The following is a 16,357-nucleotide window of genomic DNA, read 5'->3' on the forward strand; positions in this document are numbered from 1 at the left end:
GCAGGCATCAACATCGCAACAGGTTCCATCTGCCGGGCCCCTATCTGGCCCAAAACGCGTGTCAAAGCCAAAACCTGTTGGAGGACAGCGTGGCCATCCGGTTAAAGCTCAGTCTGCAATCCCTGAAAAGGGATCCGATGCTAGGAAGAGTGCAGTCTGGCATTTTTTTAAACAACATCCAATTGATCAGCGCAAAGTCATCTGTCAAAAATGTTCAACTAGCTTAAGCAGAGGTCAGAATCTGAAAAGTCTCAATACTAGTTGCATGCATAGACACTTAACCACCATGCATTTTCAACCCTGGACTAACTACCAAATGTCCCTTAAGGTTGTAGCACCCTCGGCCAATGAAGCTAGTCAGCAACGCAACATCCCTTCCGTCACTGTAAGGCCACCATTTTCCGCACCACCGGCAGTATCTGTGCAGGTTTCTTTGACAGCCAAAAGCAGTCAGGGTCAGGGAATCACCAGTTTTGTAGGAGGAAATATTGCATCTAGGGCACCGGCGGAAACAATTCCGTCTCCAACCGTCTCTCAGTCTGCCATGTCCACCGGCACACCCGCAAGTTCCACGATCTCCATCTCTCCAGTTCAGCTCACACTACATGAGACTCTGGTTAGAAAAAGGAAGTACTTATCCTTGCATCCGCGTACACAGGGTTTTAACGCCCACATAGCTAGACTAATCTCGTTAGAGATGATGCCCTACCGGTTAGTTGAAAGCGAAGCTTTCAAAGCCCTGATGGAGTACGCTGAACCACGATACGAGCTACCCAGTAGACACTTTTTTTCAAGAAAAGCCATCCCAGCCCTGCACCAGCATGTTAAACAGCGCATCGTCCATGCACTCAGGCAATCTGTGAGTACAAAGGTGCACCTGACTACAGATGCATGGACCAGTAGGCATGGCTAGGGATGTTATGTGTCCATCACGGCACACTGGGTGAATGTGGTGGATGCAGGGTCCACAGGGGACATCAATTTCGGGACAGTTGTGCCTAGCCCACGGTCTAGGAAACAGTTGGCTGTAGGCGTTCGCACCCCCTCCTCCTCCTCCTCCTCGTCCTCCTGCAGAAGCTACAGCTCTTCCACAGACCACAGTCGGCCAACCACTCCATCGGCAGATGACACTGTTGCACACCAGTTGTCCCATTATGGGCCAGCTACTGGCAAGCATCAGCAGGCTGTATTGGCTATGAAGTGTTTGGGCGACAACAGACACACCGCGGAAGTTCTGTCCAAGTTCTTGCAACAAGAAACGCAGTCGTGGCTGGGCACAGTAGATCTTGAGGCAGGCAAGGTAGTGAGTGATAACGGAAGGAATTTCATGGCTGCCATCTCCCTTTCCCAACTGAAACACATTCCTTGCCTGGCTCACACCTTAAACCTGGTGGTGCAGTGCTTATTGAAAACTTATCCTGGGTTCTCCGACCTGCTCCTCAAAGTGCGTGGACTTTGCTCACATATCCGACGTTCGCCTGTACACGCCAGCCGTATGCAGACCTATCAGCGGTCTTTGAACCTTCCCCAGCATCACCTAATCATAGACGTTGCAACAAGGTGGAACTCAACACTGCACATGCTTCAGAGACTGTGCCAACAGAGGCGGGCTGTTATGTTTTTGTGGGAGGATACACATACACGGGCAGGCAGTAGGATGGCAGACATGGAGTTGTCAGGTGTGCAGTGGTCCAAGATACAAGACATGTGTCAAGTCCTTCAGTGTTTTGAGGAATGCACACGGCTGGTTAGTGCAGACAACGCCGTAATAAGCATGAGCATCCCCCTAATGCGTCTGCTGATGCAAAGTTTGACGCACATAAAGGAGCAGGCGTCTGCACCAGAGGAAGAGGAAAGCCTTGATGACAGTCAGCCATTGTCTGGTCAGGGCAGTGTACAGGACGAGGTAGCGGGCGAAGAGGAGGTGGAGGAGGTGGAGGACGAGGAGGATGATGGGGATGAGTATATTTTTAATGCGGAAGCTTTCCCGGGGGCACTGGAAATTGGTTGCGTGGCAAGGCCGGGTTCTGTTTTTTTGAGGGACACAAGTGACGTAGATTTGCCTGAAACTGCCCCTCAACCAATCACAACCGGAGATTTGACAACTGGAACTTTGGCCCACATGGCGGATTATGCCTTACGTATCCTAAAAAGGGACACACGCATTACAAAAATGATGAACGATGACGATTACTGGTTGGCCTGCCTCCTTGATCCACGCTATAAAGGCAAATTGCAAAATATTATGCCACATGAGAACTTGGAACTAATATTAGCAACCAAACAATCAACTCTTGTTGACCGTTTGCTTCAGGCATTCCCAGCACACAGCGCACGTGATCGTTCTCACACGAGCTCCAGGGGGCAGCAGACTAGGAGTGTTAGGGGTGCACACATCAGAAGTGGCGTTGGACAGAGGGGTTTTCTGACCAGGTTGTGGAGTGATTTTGCTATGACCGCAGACAGGACAGGTACTGCTGCATCAATTGAAAGTGACAGGAGACAACATTTGTCCAGTATGGTTACTAACTATTTTTCATCCCTTATCGATGTTCTCCCTCAACCGTCATTCCCATTTGATTACTGGGCATCAAAATTAGACACCTGGCCAGAATTGGCAGAATATGCATTGCAGGAGCTTGCTTGCCCGGCAGCAAGTGTCCTATCAGAAAGAGTATTCAGTGCTGCAGGTTCAATATTAACCGAAAAAAGGACTCGTCTGGCTACCCAAAATGTTGACGATCTAACATTCATTAAAATGAACCACAACTGGATTTCGAAATCTTTTGCCCCACCTTGCCCGGCCGACACCTAGCTTTCCTATGAAAAGCTCTTACCTGTGGACTACTGTGAATTACTTTTCTAATGTCTAATTTTCTGCAGCTGATTGTCCAGCCTACGACATGTTTACACCTCACTAAATGGCCAAACTCCCCACACGGGGCCGTGGTATCGCGACTTGGCGCAAGCACCCGTGAGACTGCTGTTTGTCTGAAGAGGTGGGTGTGCTCGCTTTTGGTCGACGGCATTGCTACTGGGTCCCTCATAGTACAATAAAGTGTCTCTGGCGGTGGTGGTGCGCACCCAACGTCAGACACACTGTTGTAACATGAGGGGCCCTGGGCCTGTACCGCCGGCCACAAGAGAGTTCACCCACCCCCAGGTCAAACATTGCTCTACCACTTCCACAGTTATCTCTCACACTTCCACCAATGTTTACTCTATGCGCTGACATCCCTCCATACCTGCCACTGACAATACCATTGTGTTAACATGTATGATGGTACTTAACATAGTCAGGGGCAGTGTCCTCTATTTACCACAGTAAATACTTTGCGCTAAATTATTAGGTCTGAAACAACGCAGAGGATCCCACCCCTGAACCTAATGATTGCACCCTTTAGTGTTTTTGTTTTGTTTTAATGCGAGACATTCACATTTATTTGTTGTTTTGGACTACTAACTGGCAGACACTCATTACAATCGGCCTCCGTTGACCAGACCACTGCTGCCCGTGTACCCCTGGAACCAATTATAAAGTGCCTACAGCCAGCCCATTTTATTATGTTTGGCCTTCGAAGCCTGTCTGCGGTCCCTCCTTCCACTAGGCCTCCACTGACCAGATCACTGCTGCCCGTGTAACCCTGGAACCTATTTTACAGTGCCTACAGCCAGCCCATTTTATTATGTTAGGCCTTCGAAGCCTGTCTGCGGTCCCTCCTTCCACTAGGCCTCCACTGACCAGACCACTGCTGCCCGTGTACCCCTGGAACCTATTTTACAGTGCCTACAGCCAGCCCATTTTATTATGTTAGGCCTTCGAAGCCTGTCTGCGGTCCCTCCTTCCACTAGGCCTCCACTGACCAGACCACTGCTGCCCGTGTACCCCTGGAACCTATTTTACAGTGCATAGAGGCTATTTTTTTATTTTATTTAATATTAATAAAGCCACGATGGACTACGATGTACCACGCTATGAGCTACCCAGTTGACAATTCTTTTGCGAGAAAAGCCATCCCACCCCTCCACCAGCATGTTAAAGACCGCATTGTCCTTGCATTCTGTCAATCTGTGAGTCCAAAGGTACACCTGACAACAGACACATGGACCTGTAGGCATGGCCACGGAAGGTTACGTGTCCTTTGTGGCTCAATGGGTTAATGTATTGGATGCATGGTCCACACAGGGGACAGCCTGCTAAGTCTGTCTGCAGTTCCTAATTCATGTTGTCCTCAACGGAATAAAGCTGAGCTTCTACCTTCTGCCTCTTATTAACTGCTGTTTTTTTAAAAATTGGCTGTTCCGGCCTACTAAAGGTGTCTGCCCCTGCCTTGTGTTGTCCTCAACTGAATAAAGCTGTGCTTCAACCTTCTGTTCCAAACATACAACAAAAAACTGGTACAGTACAAAAATTGGCCACCAGCTACAAAAACTTTCTCCTGCAAGTAGTTAACTGAAAGGTTTTTTTCCATTGAAAACACAGATATGGCATCCACCGAGTGTTGTCCTGTCGCGTCTTCTTTATATTATTGCCAAGAAGCTGCAACTGAATAAAGCTGTGCTTCAACCTTCTGTTCCAAATTACGATTTTTAAAAATGAAATTGGCTGTTCCGGCCTACTAAAGGTGTCTGCCCCTGCCTGGTGTTGTCCTCAACTGAATAAAGCTGTGCTTCAACCTTCTGTTCCAAATTACGATTTTTAAAAATGAAATTGTCTGTTCCGGCCTACTAAAGGTGTCTGCCCCTGCCTGGTGTTGTCCTCAACTGAGTAAAGCTGAGCTTCTACCTTCTGCCTCTTATTAACTGCTGTTTTTTTAAAAAAATTGGCTGTTCCGGCCTACTAAAGGTGTCTGCCCCTCCCTGGTGTTGTCCTCAACTGAATAAAGCTGAGCTTCTACCTTCTGCCTCTTATTAACTGCTGTTTTTTAAAAAAATTGGCTGTTCCGGCCTACTAAAGGTGTCTGCCCCTGCCTGGTGTGGTCCTCAACTGAATAAAGCTGTGCTTCAACCTTCTGTTCCAAATTACGATTTTTAAAAATGAAATTGGCTGTTCCGGCCTACTAAAGGTGTCTGCCCCTGCCTGGTGTTGTCCTCAACTGAATGAAGCTGAGCTTCTACCTTCTGCCTCTTATTAACTGCTGTTTTTTAAAAAAATTGGCTGTTACGGCCTACTAAAGGTGTCTGCCCCTGCCTGGTGTTGTCCTCAACTGAATAAAGCTGAGCTTCTACCTTCTGCCTCTTACTAACTGCTGTTTTTTTAAAAAATTGGCTGTTCCGGCCTACTAAAGGTGTCTGCCCCTGCCTGGTGTTGTCCTCAACTGAATAAAGCTGAGCTTCTACCTTCTGGCTCTGATTAACTGCTGTTTTTTTAAAAAAAATGGTGGTTCCGGCCTACTAACGGTGTCTGCCCCTGCCTGGTGTTGTCCTCAACTGAGTAAAGCTGAGCTTCTACCTTCTGCCTCTTATTAACTGCTGTTTTTTTTAAAAAATTGGCTGTTCCGGCCTACTAAAGGTGTCTGCCCCTGCCTGGTGTTGTCCTCAACTGAATAAAGCTGTGCTTCAACCTTCTGGCTTTCGGCCTATACTATCAGATATTAAACTGCATTTGGCCTACTAGTGTGGTTAGGCCCTTGAAACAGTGTCTGCTGCTCTTGGGTTTGCTACTCCACTGAACAAAGCAATGCCGCCTGTTTAGTCCTGTTACCAATTTTGAACTGCATTTAGCCTACTTTATTCTTTGGCCCTATATCTGTTTCCTCCTCATCCTGCCCATTGCCCAGCCACTGCTAGATGAGTCTGCTGGTACATTGACCTAGACCACTACATTCCCCTTGTACTCTACACAGCCAGAATCTGACCCTGCTGAAAGTAAGGTTCCCCTTCCCGCATGTTATACCACCTTACACAGGGACAAAGAGGAAGGTGCAGATGAAAGTGCAGGTTCCTTCATCAGGTGGGGGGGCATACTCGTTGGCGACGTCACTGGCACAGGGCCCCTCAGAGTACGCAAAAGTGTCGCTGCTGGTGGGAGGCGCCCCCGCCATGCAAACACACCACCGTACTTTGAGGGGCCCTGTGCCAGTGCCAATGCGAACGAGTGGGCCCCCCCTGCTTGCTCAGGATCACAGCACTTGCAACGTTGAAATACTTACCTCTCCCTGCAACACCGCCGTGACGTAGTCCGCATTTCCTGGGCCAACGAAAAACTTGAGCCAGCCCTACTCCCCCCACAACTTTTGCCAAATGACCCCCAATTTCCTATGCCCAACTATTATTATAAAGTTAATTAAGATTGACAAGCTTCAGAAACAAGAATGGATGTTTTTGGCATTAAAATGGGCACTGTAGGTGTTTTCCTGGCCTCCACTCACTGCCGACTATGCTTCCCCATTGACTTGCATTGGGTTTCGTGTTTCGGTCGATCCCCGACTTTTAGCGATAATCGGCCGACTGCACTCGACTCGACTCTGGACAAAGTCGGGTTTCGCAAAACCCGACTCGATCTTAAAAAAATGAAAGTCGCTCAACCCTAATTGTCACTATAGTCTTTAGTAAGTGGCCAGGTCATCACACTTAAGAAACATTCTATAGTTCTCTAAAGACCAACCCTATTATGAGTAAAAAGCGGGGAGATATATGGATGTAAATTGTATTAATAAACGCAAATACCAAATTATGATCTTTGTTGAATGCCAGGAAGATACATTGCTGTGTAGGATTGATCCACTATTCACTGGATTTCCGTGACACAGATTTAGTAAGTTTCTTTTGTTATTCCTTTTTATTTTGTTTATTTGTACATGCAGCATTGATTTTTCCCCTTTGTAAAATCTTTTATATATTTATACTTTTTTTATTAAATTTATAAAAATGTAATAGCGTATGGCTTTGAGGATGCGATGTCTGAAGCAAGAGGAATAAATCTATCTGTAATGGGTGTCTTGAAAAGCGATTGATGGTGGCAGCTGATAGTTTTTCTTGGGTTATTGTGGAGCTTGGCAGTGAACGTACTAGGGTGTGTATATATATTCCATGCATTGGAGCTGTTGGTTTATTCACTATACAGTCACTGTGAATTTCCAAATAATCAGCCGGTTACTGAAAGCAGCCGTTGCCTCATTCATCAATCATTGGTGAATTGCTTATTGTCCTGATGATTGGAGGCAGTGGAGTGCTGTTACCTTGACATTTAATTCCATATCTACTAATTATATATTCTTTTGACCCTCCGATTTCTTACTTTATTAATTTCTGCCGTCACATCTTTCTTTTTCACATTTACTAATTCGTCAAAGCCTTCAAACTGTATAGTTATATCTAATCTGCATACTGTATGTTGGATATCTGACATAGGAAGCAGGCTTCCTATACTTTTAGACACAAATACCAAACCACCGTGGATAGGAGATCACCAGAAAAAATCAATGAAATGCGGGAATAAAAGAATAGGCCTTTATTTATACAATTGGCAACAATTACATACAATAATAAAAGAATTTATATAAAATAACACATATAAAAGGTATATATACCCTACTTACGAGGTCAGGGAGACAAAATGCTCAATAGAATAACCCCCAGTGCATCTCATTTTAAGCTGTGCATGTCATAAAATGCAAAGGTACCAATAAAAGGTGTAAACAGTATCCAAAAAACCGTGATTGTAAGATTATATTAATAAATTATGTGCAAAAAGTAAACTAACTTTATAGCGCTGTGCAAAATAGTGCAAAAAAAGTGCATAATAGCCAGGGGTTATATAACCCAATGTAACAAGGTGCCCACTTATGTAGGCCTATATTCAGGCCAAACAATAGGTAGCCAATTGCTAATATAGGACAGCACAGCAATATACATGAATATAAAATATATTTGATGTGTACCTGGGGGAGATCAAAACCTGAACCTGCGTGCGCCCGACGCGCGTTTCGGATATTTCTCCTTCGTCAGGGGGTGGTCAATGGTGGAGGAAAAGGGGTTTTTATAGCGTGGTTTGTAATAGACGCTGTGGCCCGAGTGTTTTCGGCGCATGCGCAGACTGGAAGTCCACGAGTTCCGGTCCCCGCGTCACATGACCGGCCGCACAGGAACGGAGTACCCGGCGTAACCAAGGTAACATGGACGCGGAGCGCCGGAACTCACAGACACAGGCAGGGCATGCGCACAACCAGGGGCACGGCGTGTAAAGAAAAACAAAGGTGCATATGCAGTAAAGTTATTTATATATATATATATACATATAATTAATACTATGGGCGTAATTCTATTAGTATGGCACATAATATGCCAGCAAAGATAAAATATGTATGTAGATGAGCAATGTGGCCAGAACGCATACATAGGAATTAAATATGTGCTTGTAGCACCAAAAAGAAAGAAAAAAAGGTAAGAAATATTCTTACTTATTGCTCATTTACACGCGAAAAAAATATATATGTAGCTACCAGACATATTGGGCCAATATATTTAAACATTATACATTAATACAGAAATTGTCCATAACAAATAAATGCATATATATTTTATACCTAGGCACTAGAATATATGAAAAATAATAAAGTTACATGGACAACAGAGGAGGAGAAAATAGTAGATGATAAATCAGAATTATGAATAACATTATTCTATCTAATCTCCATCTTCTTGATATTTTTCATTCATAGAGACTTGAGATATACAGCAAGCACCATAATCCCGCCATCCAGCATGACCGGCAGTATCCAAATCCCACAATCCAAGCAAGGTAAGTATAAAACAGGAACTAAAACCAATTAAAAAGATAAAATGAATAAAATACAATAAAACAATATTAAAATAATACAGTGGTTTACAGGAAAGGTATAAAACTCAGATTCTCATTTAATCCTTTGGGTGACACAGTGTCAAGCGTCCAGATCCATTTTGTTTCTTTTCTCGCTAAGGCCATACTTATTTCCCCACCTCTCTCATTGCTTTTTATCATGTCTATACCGGTCACCTTTAGCAATGATGCCTCACACCCATGGTGCAATTTGAAGTGTTTTGGAATTGTTTTTAGTAAAGATATCTCTTCCACTTCTTTCGCAGCTATAATCCCACGCACATGTTCCATGGTACGTATCTTGAGTTGTCTAGTTGTCATTCCCACATATACCAGGGAACAAGGACATTTAGCGTGATAAATCACAGCTTTAGAGTTACAAGTTATGGCCTGTTTGATTTTATACATAGTGGTACCATTATGGTTGCAAAATGTATCAGTTCTTACAATATTTGAACATGCGATACAATGGCCACACGGCTTGCAACCAGGTACTTCTTTTATATTTGTGAGAAAGGATGGAATTTCTGAATTGTAAGAGTAATGACTCCTTACAAGTTGATCCTTCAGATTTCTACACCTACGATAAGTGATATTAGATGTCTCACCAATGTACTGTGACAGAACAGGATCGGCCTTCAGGATGGCCCAGGATTTATTTATATAGGCCCTCATTAGTTCATTCTGGCCATGATATTGTGTGATATATCTTACTACTCTGTCATGTTTAGGTGTTTTATTTTCATAAAGTGCTTGATGCCTGGTTATGTGCTTTGCACGATTGTATCCCTTTTTCACTGAACGTTTGATATATCCTCTTTCTAAAAACCTTTCCTTAAGGTCCAGAGCCTGCTTCTCAAAGTCTGCCTCATTCGTACATATCCTCCGTAGGCGCAAAAATTGGCCTATAGGGATTGATTTAATCATTATTGGAGGGTGTGACGATGAGGCATGTAGCAAAGAGTTTACCGCTGTTGACTTTCGGAAGATGTCACTATACAAGCAGCCATTATCATCCCTATGTACACCCACATCCAAGAATTCTATAAATTTTTTATCACATTTGTATGTCAAATGGATATTTAAAGAGTTTTGATTTAATTGTTCCATAAAAGCCTGGAGTGATTCTATAGGCCCCAGCCAGATAAAGAATATGTCATCAATGAACCGCACCCAAATAAGGATGCGGTCCATTGATGACACTGGCTCGGTATGGAAGAGGTCCCTCTCCCACAGCCCCAGGAACAGATTAGCATACGAGGGCGCAAAAGATGCGCCCATAGCTGTACCCTGGAGCTGGAGGTAGAGGGACCCCTTAAAAAGAAAAAAGTTTCTTTCTAATGAAAATTTAAGCATGTTAACTGTGAATTTTTTCATGGATGTGGGTATAGGTGAGGAGTCCAAAAAATATTCTACCGCCCGTATACCATCACTATGCCGGATATTAGTGTACAAACTCTCGACGTCACATGACACCAAAAATGTGTCATCACCAATATAAAGACCATCTATTTTTTTCAGAAATTCATTGGTGTCCTTAATAAATGAAGGCAAGTTCTCAACTAAAGGTTGTAATTTGGAGTCGATAAATTTATTTATTTTCTCCAAATAATTACCACAGCCGGATATTATAGGCCTGCCAGGTGGAATTTTTTGGCCTTTATGGACTTTCGTAAGTATATAAAATGTCGATATAGCAGGCTCTGGTACCTGTAAAGCTGTATATAAATCCTTATTAATGGCACCTGTATCAAGAGCATCTTTTAAGATGACTGAAAGTTCACCTTTAAATTTTACCAGTGGATTAAAAGTTAATTTTTTATAGTATATGCTATTTTTTAACTGTCGAAATGCTTCGGATTCGTACATCTGTTTAGGCCAAATCACGACGTTGCCCCCCTTGTCAGCCGGCTTAATCACCACATCAGTTAATTTCTCCAAATTTTTTAGGGCCATTTTTTCGGTCCTATTAAGATTCTCAGTAAAAGGAAAACGTGGAATTTTATTGAATTCCTTACTTACAGTTTTAACAAAAGTATCAATAACAGGACAGGCTGACAAGGGGGGAAATCTACGAGACTTTGGCCTAATAGATACAGGGATCTTACCTCCCGTAATGTCATTGTGCTCCTGTGCAAGTTCCTCCAGAGCCTCTAGTGTCTCCTGCTCCGCCTCTGTTGGGAATAATTGTAACAACTCTTCATTATGGAAATATTTTTTAAACATTAGTTTTCTGGCAAACAAATGAAGGTCTTTAATAGCTGTAAACTTGTCAAACTGCGCCGTAGGGCAAAATGTAAGACCTTTTTTTAAAACATTTATTTCAATTTCAGAAAGAGCATAATTACTTAAATTGATCACCTTTAAACTATTTTCCGAAGTTGCTCCATAATTCCGTTTAGCTGGAGTGTATCTTGGCTCCCGCTTACGTTTAGGAGTGGAAACAATTGATGCCAGAATAGAGATAGAGGCGGATGAGGAGACACCGGACACATCAACTGAGGCTTGATTAGATGAGGCTGAATGAGTTCTATTACGTGTTTTATCATCCTGTTGGTTCTTACGCCACCTGTATACTTTACCACTAGAGAAGTCCTTTTGATCTCTAGCCAGTTTATTTCTCTGGTTACTTTGAATGTCTTTTATCCACTGATCCATTTGTTTCTCTAGTAAATTATCCATAGATGATAATTGTTCTGTTGACAGACAATTTTTTGCACTAGTGTATACACTCACCGGCCACTTTATTAGGTACACCATGCTAGTAACGGGTTGGACCCCCTTTTGCCTTCAGAACTGCCTCAATTCTTCGTGGCATAGATTCAACAAGGTGCTGGAAGCATTCCTCAGAGATTTTGGTCCATATTGACATGATGGCATCACACAGTTGCCGCAGATTTGTCGGCTGCACATCCCAAAGATGCTCCATACAAGGCAGGATGGATCCATGCTTTCATGTTGTTTACGCCAAATTCTGACCCTACCATCCGAATGTCGCAGCAGAAATCGAGACTCATCAGACCAAGCAACGTTTTTCCAATCTTCTACTGTCCAATTTCGATGAGCTTGTACAAATTGTAGCCTCAGTTTCCTGTTCTTAGCTGAAAGGAGTGGTACCCGGTGTGGTCTTCTGCTGCTGTAGCCCATCTGCCTCAAAGTTTGATGCACTGTGCGTTCAGAGATGCTCTTAGGCCTACCTTGGTTGTAACGGGTGGCGATTTGAGTCACTGTTGCCTTTCTATCAGCTCGAACCAGTCTGCCCATTCTCCTCTGACCTCTGGCATCAACAAGGCATTTCCACCCACAGAACTGCCGCTCACTGGATTTTTTTTCTTTTTCGGACCATTCTCTGTAAACCCTAGAGATGGTTGTGCGTGAAAATCCCAGTAGATCAGCAGTTTCTGAAATACTCAGACCAGCCCTTCTGGCACCAACAACCATGCCACGTTCAAAGGCACTCAAATCACCTTTCTTCCCCATACTGATGCTCGGTTTGAACTGCAGGAGATTGTCTTGACCATGTCTACATGCCTAAATGCACTGAGTTGCCGTCATGTGATTGGCTGATTAGAAATTAAGTGTTAACAAGAAGTTGGACAGGTGTACCTAATAAAGTGGCCGGTGAGTGTATATCGTCCAAGGATTTATCAATAGTCACCAAATTATTAGAATTATATTTTATTAATAATTCCATCAATTGTCTCGATGCAGTGTTACATACACCTTCCCAGTTCTTTACAAATTCCTCGTCAGTGACGGGAAAAGAAGGGGTTACATGTATTCGTAGTCCCCTGGGGATTAATTGATGTTGAATATAATTTTCTAAAAACGCCTTACTCCACCAAACACGAGTTCTCTTATAAGTTAAATTTTTAATTGTTTTAAAGAATTCATCAAATTGTAAACCATCAGTAACAACCGTAGTCGTGTTGCCATTAGAAAATACCGCATTGATCTGTCCCTGCCATGATAACTCTCTGGTTTTGAAATCCATATCTGGATGGTAAGGAAAGAGGAGCCTGTGCAGAACACAGTAATATATAGTTATTGAACACATTCCTATACTTTTAGTAAACTGTTTCAGCATAATTAACAGATCTCTTAAACTTCAGAACTTGCACCCTGTCATAGTCTTTTAGTATGGGCGGTCCCTCGTGTCTGAGGAGAACTTGTCTATGGCACCTGTTTGCCATATTCAGTTGTTGGTGTTCCCTCTGTGCTACTTTCATACCCCCTTCTTACTCCATTTCCAAAAATGTGGGAGAGGTGGAATGATGTCTCCTTATGGAACTAAATGCATTATAGGAACATTCAGAACATTGAGCTTAGGTCTGTGTGACTGACAATTTAAACAAATATCCCAATCCTATACATGTCCACTGTCCTGGTCTGTTATAGGTAAGAGGTGCTGATGATTGTGTCTGATTACGTATGTCCAGTTCATTGTCAAAACATTCATATAACACTCTTTTGCTTATGTTTTTTTTTTTTTTAAAACTCCCCCACTAATTACTTCCTCAGCCACATTTTTTCAATCATTATCTAGTAAGCCACCAGACTGCTTTCATGAACAGCCATCTGTTTGAACACATATAGACCAAACCCCCTCCCTGTGGGAATTTTAACATTTGCAACATTATTTTATAATCTATTATGGAATCCTTGTCTTTAAGTTATCTGAACACTCGTCTTGCTGTATTTCCTTTAAATATACCTGTATCTTTTTCCTCCCAAGCTAGTCAGGTCTGGCTCTGGGCACTTGACACCCTAAAAGCTTATATCAGTGCTAACACATTTTTCTAATTTGTAGGCTGTCACCAAGGCCACTTAAAAACCCTAGAAAAATCCAGTAAATGGACTACAAGATAACACACTTTGAGTTGATTAATCTCAACAGCCAAACAAGACCCGGCAAAACTAGCAATCCTTCAAGTACAAGTACTCCTATTTTTCACACTTATACACTGATCACATCACATGCACACAATTCATAAAGGCATATGTAACTTCTCTCAGTTCTTGGTCTGGACTATTTAATGCAAAATAACTCACCTGGAATGGATGTGGACCAATTCTTAGTAACTGTAAAATACAAATAAGTAAGAATAAGCTTCTATCCTTATATTGCAGCATTAGAATTCAGTTTTGCAGGACCATCCATTCTCTCTCAAGATCTTGATAGTATAGTGTGGGTCTGTTCCTGGGTTTTGGCACCAAATTGTATGAGCAAAATACACTCTCTTCTATGCCTTTTGAACACTAAATTAATAAAAATTTGTTTTATTAGCGCTTGGAAATCAATATAGCACAGCCTTGCATGGTGTACTCAGGATTTCTGGTTTATTAGCATATGTAAGCTACTTAAATAGTGACACAGACAAAGGAAAAGTTCCCTCCGAACTATGAGCCAATACAAACTTTAGGGGTGTGAATAGAAATGTAAACTTCTTCGCTCAGTAGTGTTATTTAACCACCATGACAGGGGTTAGAACTTATTAGACAAGATGAAAACCACAGTCACAAAGTGGAATCTGTTCTCTAACATAGGCATTAGTGGATTTAGAGTCCCCTAGTCAAGCTGCCCTCTGTGAGACTCGGAGACACTGATGACCTTTATTGTTACTGGCATTACTATTGTTCAAAGTCGCAGAGTGTGGCTGCTGCTAAAAGCCAATGAAGACTCATAACGAGTCTCCATAAGTTTTTAATGACGGAATCGGGGAACGGTGAAAGAAGCGCTGGACTACGTCAGACCTGCATGGGTATCGTATTTTCTAATAAATTAGTGAATGAGGGACATCGTCTTGTTTTTATTTCTCACTTATTATGTTTTTCAGGTTACCATTTGTGGATTATATCGGATTACCTGGACTACATCAGATTCCCTGGACTATGTTGGACCTGCTTGTTTTGTATTTTTTTTTATAAATTTGTGAACCAGGGAAAGTGTTGGGGAATGTTTATTCAAATAAAGTATTTTTTTATATGTGTAGTTTTCTTTTATTACTGGATTAGTAATGGGGGTGTCTGATAGAGACATCTCCATTACTAATACCAGGGCTTGATGCCAGTTGGGATATAATTCACAGCTGACATCAACCCCAAGCCCCATTACCCCAATTGCCACTGCACCAACGCTGACTCATTGAGTAACATTGGTCAGAGGGCAATGCAATTTTTTTTCTCTCATTGCACTCACCTGATTTATACTCTAAAGTGAGTGAACCGTAACCAAAACTAAAATTATGGAACGGACATGTTTTATTATAATGTCTCTTTAAGTATAAATAGGTTCTAAAACTTGAATAAAGGAGTAAACATTTCACCTCTTTTCTTAACTATATTCCATGTTATTTGTAAATTAGGGCTTGGTTTATAATGGCTAAACAGAAAGAATTCAGAAAAAGCCTGACTGAGCCCAGCTATTGTCCTCACTAGCTACCGAATGCTGTTACACTACAATTTCTTAGATTTTTTCAAGTACTTAGTAGAGAAACAAATGTTCAAAGCTGGAGCTCCAAATGCTAATTAGATCCCAAAACAATAAATAAGTGTGCATTTTTCCGGTATGTGCGGCTAGTAAATAAATGCATTATATTATACATAGTGAACAGCAAGTCACATCTTTCATAAGATGCAAATTCTTCTCTGCTCCTTGTGCAACAATACCGATGAACCTGAGACAATATGTTTTGTGCCACTTAGTGAAGCAAAGAATTTGCTTCTTTCTTCCTTAGACAAATGAAAACAATAGAGGATAGCACATAACGAGAAGCTAATTAGAAGACACGAGAGGTACGCCAATTAGCAAATGGTTGCGAAAGAGTGACGGCTTCTTTAACAAAGGTAGAGAGATACATGTAGTCTGAGGAGTGATATCAGTGTTAACATGCGAGACTTCGCCAAGCTGTCATTAACAGTCGCTATGAAGATGTGCATTCAAAAATTTCCAAATCACATTCAAGACCTCAAAACCTTTCTGATGTGAATGAAAAATGACATGAAAAGAAATGTTTGCAGGAAAGTAGCCTGAGAAGGTCTTATTTTCTAAAAACTATTATGAGCTCTTTCCATTTAACCATTTTTATGTTGAATATTTGATACAGAGACATGTATCTGTAATATCCAACTTAATTGATATCCTATACACCCAGTCACAAATGCAATCCTTTATGTTATATGAGATGATTTCTACTTCTGTATAAGATAATGTACAGTGGGGCAAAAAAGTATTCAGTCATTCAGCAATAGTGCAAGTTCCACCACTTAAAAAGATGAGAGGCGTCTGTAATTTACATCATAGGTAGACCTCAACTATGGGAGACAAACTGAGAAACAAAAATCCAGAAAATCACATTCTCTGTTTTTTTATCATTTTATTTGCATATTATGGTGGAAAATAAGTATTTGGTCAGAAACAAACAATCAAGATTTCTGGCTCTCACAGACCTGTAACTTCTTCTTTAAGAGTCTCCTCTTTCCTCCACTCATTACCTGTAGTAATGGCACCTGTTTAAACTTGTTATCAGTATAAAAAGACACCTGTGCACACCCTCA

This window comes from Ranitomeya variabilis, chromosome 5 (assembly GCF_051348905.1).
Source record: "Ranitomeya variabilis isolate aRanVar5 chromosome 5, aRanVar5.hap1, whole genome shotgun sequence".
Lineage (NCBI taxonomy): Eukaryota > Metazoa > Chordata > Amphibia > Anura > Dendrobatidae > Ranitomeya > Ranitomeya variabilis.